Here is a 7,036-nt window from a genome sequence, read left to right as displayed (position 1 = left end):
CATGTGGACTTTGCAACGAGAGGAGCGAACACGCTGGATCTTGTTTACACAAACATCCCCGGCGCGTATCGTGCGGAGCCTCGCCCCCATCTCGGATACTCAGACCACTGCTCTGTTATGTTAATTCCAGCATACAGACCGCTCGTCAGACGCTCTAAACCGGTTCTGAAACAGGTGAAAACCTGGCCAGAAGGAGCCACTTCTGCTCTTCAGGACTGTTTTGAGTGCACTGACTGGGACATGTTTAGAGAGGCTGCAACCAACGGCGATTCCAGCAACTTGGAGGAGTACACATCATCAGTGACCAGCTACATCAGCAAGTGCGTTGATGATGTGACCATCTCCAAGACCATCACTACACGCTCCAACCAGAAGCCGTGGATGACTGCAAATGTGCGTGCGCTGTTGAAACAAAGCAAGGGCCAATCTGTCTCGTGCCATCAGAGAGGCGAAGCGCGCACACGCGAAGAAAATCCACAACCACTTCCAGGACAGTGGAGACACTCGGCGCATGTGGCAGGGCATCCAGGCGATCACGAATTACAAGACCACATCACCTGCTTGTGACCGTGACGCCTCCCTCCCTGAACGACTTCTACGCCCAGTTTGAGGTACAGAACAACGTGGTGGCGAGGAAGACCATCCCTCTTCCCACTGACCAGGTGCTCTGTCTAACCACAGCTGAAGTGAGGAAAACTTTATGCAGAGTTAACCCACGGAAGTCTGCTGGACGTGACAACATTCCAGGCAGAGTGCTCAGGAAATGTGCAGAACAACTAGCAGATGTCTTCACTGACATCTTCAACATCTCCCTGAGCAGCAACATTGTTCCCACGTGCCTCAAGACAACAACCATTGTTCCTGTGCCAAAGAAATTGACTATCTCCTGCCTCAATGACTATCGTCCCGTCGCGCTCACTCCCATCGTGATGAAGTGCTTCGAGAGGCTCGTCATGAGGCACATCAAGACACAGCTTCCACCCTCCCTGGACCCCATGCAGTTTGCATATCGTCCAAACCGTTCCACGGACGATGCCATCTCCACAACCCTCCATCTGGCCCTCACCCACCTGGATAACAAGGACTCCTATGTACGAATGCTGTTCATTGATTTTAGCTCAGCATTCAACACAATCATTCCTCAGCACCTGATCAAGAAGTTGAACCTTCTGGGCCTGAACACCTCTCTCTGCAACTGGATCCTGGACTGCCTGACTGGGAGACCTCAGTCAGTCCGGATCGGGAACAGCATCTCAAGCACCACCACACTGAGCACTGGAGCCTCTCAGGGCTGTGTGCTCAGTCCACTGCTGTTCACTCTGCTGACTCACAACTGTGCACCATCGCACAGCTCAAATCATATCATCAAGTTTGCTGATGACACAACCGTGGTGGGTCTAATCAGCAAGAACGACGAGTCAGCATATAGAGAAGAGGTGCAACGGTTAACTGCCTGGTATGGAGCAAACAACCAGTCTCTGAACGTGGACAAAATGAAGAGATGGTTGTGGACTTCAGGCGAGCACAGAGCGACCAATCTCCACTGATTATTGATGGATCCTCTGTGGAGATCGTCAAGAGCACCAAATTTCTTGGTGTTCATCTGGCAGACAACCTCACCTGGTCAGTTAACACCAGCTCCATCACCAAGAAAGCCCAGCAGCGTCTCTACTTCCTGAGAAGGCTGAGGAAAGCCCACCTCCCTCCCCCCATCCTGACCATGTTCTACAGAGGGACCATTGAGAGCATCCTGAGCAGCTGCATCACTGCCTGGTTTGGAAATTGCACCGTCTCGGATCGCAAGACCCTACAGAGGATAGTGAGGACAGCTGAGAAGATCATCGGAATCTCTCTCCCCTCTATCATGGACATTTACACTACACGCTGCATCCGCAAAGCACACAGCATTGTGGACGATCACACACACCCGTCACACACACTTTTCACACTTCTACCATCAGGAAAACGGTTCCGAAGCATTCGGGCCGCAACAACAAGATTGTGCAACAGTTTCTTTCCACAAGCCATCAGGCTTCTTAATACACAGAACTGAAACAGAACTTGCACACACTCACTCACTCACTCACACACACTCACTCAAATGTGTGTACTGAATTGTACAACCTGGACTAAACACAATCATCACTCATCTCGATCCACTCCACCACCATTTATCTATTTATTATTATTTATACTTGCACCTTGTACTACAGTAGAATGCTTACATGCTGTCTTTGCACCTTTGTATTCAGTATAATGTTAAATGCTGTCTTTGCACCTCCTTGCTGCTGTTTTTTTGCACTACATTGTTCTGTTCTGTTTCTATTGTCTCCTGGGTAGAGTTTTTACATTTCTCCTTACACAGTACTGTATAATCAAGTATACAGCAGGTTTACTAGTCGGCGCTATACTTGTTTTTTTGTCTTTTGTCTTGTCTTGTGTTGTCTGTCTGCACTGTCTGTCTGTACTGTTTTTTGTTTGCACTGTTTGCACCAGGTTGCACTCGATGCACTTTATGTTTGTGTTGTAGCTCTATGCTGTTGTTGTTTAGTGTAGCACCAGGGTTCCGGAGGAACTTTGTTTCATTTTTTACTGTGTACTGTGTACCACTGGGTATAGTAAAAATTACAATAAAAGCCTCTTGACTTGACTTGACTTGGAAGACCGGGGTTCGATTCCCCGACAGGGAGGTGTTTTTTGTTTCCATTCTGCTTGAACATGCCATTACTCGAGGTGCATTATTGTTTGACCCAGTGTGTAAGTCTTTCCTATGAGACACAGCTCCTGTTCTCCCTCTCCTGCACTTTTGTTTAAGTCTCTGCTGACTGCTTACAGCACACTTGCTTCAAGTAATCCACCAATTAATTGCATGTCTGTGTGGAAGGGACTGTCTTAAAGAAAGGAAATCAAACCATTTTTAGCTAATTGCTTTGCGTAGCAGGTAGGGGGGCAAATTGATAAATTTTTTCAGTACAGAGTGTACTTCAGAACCAGGGTTGTGGACATCTTTTTTGTAGTTGTTAGGCATGTGGAAATGATAGCCAAGGGTTTTTCTTGTGCAGCCTAGATAATTTTTCTCAGCCTCTGTTCTAGAGTGTTTTGTGTGTTCTCCTTTTACGACACACTGTATTCATGCGGAGATTTTAATACTTCTACCACTTGTTTCAATCATTTGTTAAGACACTGCTCAACAAGTAACCAAAGGCTACAGCTGACACACTGGTAGCAGGCCTCAGCTTGCAGGATGGAAATCGTAAAGCATTATTTAGCCAAAGCCATCGTTAGCTTGGTCTTGGCAGCAAGTGAGCGCCAAAATTATCCGATATGTTATTTTCTGGCTCATCTTTTTGTTCAATTATAGATGGTGCCTGAGAACTTTAGGACCAGCAGAAGGATTTCCTAGTTGGTATAGTGGACAGTATTTCCGCCTGTCACGCGTAAGACCGGGGTTTGATTTCTGTTAGTGTTAAGATGGTTTTCACACTGTTTCACACACATTCCTTTGTCTGCTCAGTGTCTATAGAATATTTACGATGTTAGTCTGTAAGGTAAACAGGGAGTCTTATCTGGACTCACACATCTCCGGCTAGTATATCCTCTTATCTAAACAGGAAACAACTAGGTCAGGTTTCTTTTCTCTGTGTGTATATATACGTTCTGCTGCCTGCAATAAACTGAAGAGGAAGCATTTGCTGTGTGCGGTGTGATTCTTCCCTGATCAGAAAAGGCCTATGGGCATCGCAGATCGTATGGAAAACCTCTCCAAAAATTAAGTTTCGTTTGGGCATGATAAAAATCTAACAGTTTTGGTGTCAGAAGCGAGATACTTTCGGCAATATCCAAAAAGGGAAATCAAGCATCAAGGTAAGTTTTTTAAGATACTTCCTTGTTTGCGGGGATTGTCCCGTATGCCAGCCGATAGGGCTGCATATGTGTTCGTGTCTTGGTTATGCATTAATTGTTTAATTAATGATAATTTCCTTTGGTGGGATGATTTCGTCGCGACATTGGTTTCCTCACCTTAGATGTAAGATGCAATATTAGAAGACGTTTTTTACGGTCTGTCTAATATAGGCGATATTGTCTGAAGTATCCAAAAGAATCCACAATAATTTATATGCCCGAAAAAAAAGTGAAAAGGAACTAAAGAAAAACGGACATTTTTAACAAAATTTGTGATTCAATTGGAGAGATTGGATTAATTTTTTGTTTGAAGACTGCGATCCCCCTGGTGCCTAGTGTTGTGTGTATCGTCTGAGTGTTAAGTGTTGTGTGTGTATTGTCTGTGTATTAAGTGTTGTGTGTCTGTTCTTTGTTCTGTGTTAAGAAGATGGGTCATGACATTTCTCGCTTATTGCCGGAAGAAAACCCCAAATATTGGATTTATAGGAATTGTGCCGGTTTTTGAACTAATCCTTATTTAAACCATTTGGCATTATGGAGTGAAATCGTGTCACACAATGTCTCACTGTCTTTTCCTTCTGTCCTCATGCTCTCAACCGAGCCACAGCCACATCCGGAAGATTTTTTCCAAAGTAGTACCGAGGTCCTGCCTGATGAACCAAATTTAGGTGAAGTTAACCCTAAATTATGGGCCTCTCACAAAGATGAGGCAGGTTTAATCCAGGTAAAACCGTATCATGCACTCATGAAAACACACCATCCGATTTTTGTTAAACAATATCCATTGTCGAAAGAGAAGAATGTTGGCATTGCTCCAGTTATTTACAATTTATTGTCACAAGGTGTTTTGATCGAGACACATTCACCGTATAACACACCGATTAATCCCGTCTTGAAGGCAGATAAAAAATGCTGGAGATTAACACAAGATTTACGTGAGATTAATAAATTAGTTATTCCTTTAGCTCCTTTGGTGCCCGATGTAGCTACCATTGTTAACCCTATACCAGCGACTCACAGATATTTTACTGTGATTGATCTTTGTTCTGCTTTTTTCAGTGTCCCTTTGGCCTCAGAGACGCAGACGCTTTTCGCATTTACCTATAGGGGATGTCAATTCACCTGGACACGTCTTCCTCAAGGTTTTGTTGACTCGTCAACCGAATTATACTAAACCTTTTTACCTATATGTGCACGAACGTGGTGGTACGGCTGTGGGGATCCTAGCCCAGGAACACGTTGACAGATATCGCCCTGTTGCGTATCTTTCCAAATCTTTAGACAATATAGCACAAGGGTTGCCCTCCTGCTGCGGCTCTGATGGTCCGGGATGCTGAGAAAATGGTGCTGTCACATCCTTTGATACTGTACACCTCACATCAGGTAACAGCTATTTTACACAACCTCAACACTCAATATATGACGGCACAACGTAGATCTGGTTATGAGACCATGCTCTTGGCAAGGGAAAACTTAACTATTAAGCCTTCTTCTCAGCCGCATTCAGCTGTAGTAGCTCTGCGTGATCTGCTAGACGATATTGACTGAGATGGTTTTGACGACACACATGATTGCCTTAAACACATTGAACAAGAGACCTCTTGTAAGCCCGATCTTTTGGATACGGCCCTGGAAGAGGGGGATTGTCTATATGTAGATGGTTCATGTTCAAAACCTTCTGATATGTATTTATGTTGATATGCGGTTGTAAGATTACTTGATGTAATAGTTGAAGCTAAATCATTACCATACACATCAGCACAAGCTGCAGAGTTGGTCGCACTCACAAGAGCATGTCAGTTGTCTGAAGGTAAAGTAGTGACTATATACACTGATTCTAAGTATGCTTATGGTGTTGTGCATGATTTTGCCGAAACATGGAAGCAAAGAGACTTTAAAACAGCTGATGGAAAGCCCATAGCACATTTTAATCTTATAGGCGACTTTTTAAAAGCTGTTTAACTCCCTGCCAAAGTGACCATAGTTACACATATGCCACCTGTAGGAAATTTGAGATACCTGTTGGTTATAGTTGACAGATTCAGTAAGTGGCCAGAAGCATTTGCATGTGGAACAGAGAATGGTTGAAAACGGTTGTCAAAATATTAACAAAAGAGATCATCTCTAGGTTTGGTATTCCTAGTGTGATTGAAAGTGATAACGGCACACCTTTTGCTTCGAAGGTAACACAACTTTTGGCTAAAAGCTTAGCAATTGACTGGCATTTTAATATTCCCTATCACCCACAGTCAGCTGGAGTGGTAGAGAGAACAAACAGAACCATTAAGGAACGTGTTACTAAAGCCTGCATTGAAACAGGCCGAAATTGGACTGTTGTTCTCCCGGCAGTACTCACAGAAATGAGAATGACCCCATCTTCAACAAAACTAACCCTTTGAAAGTTTTATGTTCTAACCTTTCTTGACCCCATGGGTCACGGGACGCACTTCTTCCTTAGGTAACCTGGAAGTGATGGTGGACGACTACGTTTCTGCCCTGGTTGAGAAAATGAATTCTATCAGTGCTGATGTCTCACTAACTCCTCCTCTGCCCACAGATAAGCCAACACACCTTTTTGTGCCTAATCAGCAGGTCCTGATACGAAGTCTGAAGCCTACCAAGGTCGGTGAGCCAAAGTATCTGAGTCCAGCGACTGTTCTAGCTGTAACCAGAACTGGAGTTCTGACTGATTATCAGCCACAGTGGATACATGCAAGCAGGATCAAAACAGCACCCACTTAATCTGTGCACTAATTGGTCTGTTGGCCTAAGAAGCCTGCCTAAGTGAGTATTCAGGGCTGAAACAGTTGAGAGCCCAAGGAAAGATCCTTTCTTTATAGTAGAAAGGGGGCCACCTCCGGGGTGAAGATCTGACTCACTTAACTTTTTGTTTAGCTTACCCTGATACCTGCTCTAGGTCTAAATTCTATAACAATATGTGCATAGTTGTAACTAGACTCCAGATTTTTCTTATTCTCTTTGAACACATTATTCAGAGAGGAGAAACTGTTATGTGTACCTTATAATACTGCTAATAGACATACTGAACAAGCACTGAGAAACAAATGTCTCATGATGTCTTGAAGACCGTGAAACAACTGCTGAACAAAGTTTTTTGAGAAGATTAAGATGT

Source organism: Silurus meridionalis, chromosome 29 (assembly GCF_014805685.1).
Source record: "Silurus meridionalis isolate SWU-2019-XX chromosome 29, ASM1480568v1, whole genome shotgun sequence".
NCBI classification, from domain to species: domain Eukaryota; kingdom Metazoa; phylum Chordata; class Actinopteri; order Siluriformes; family Siluridae; genus Silurus; species Silurus meridionalis.
The sequence above is the reverse complement of the archived record's forward strand: the minus strand, read 5'-3'. Positions refer to the sequence as shown.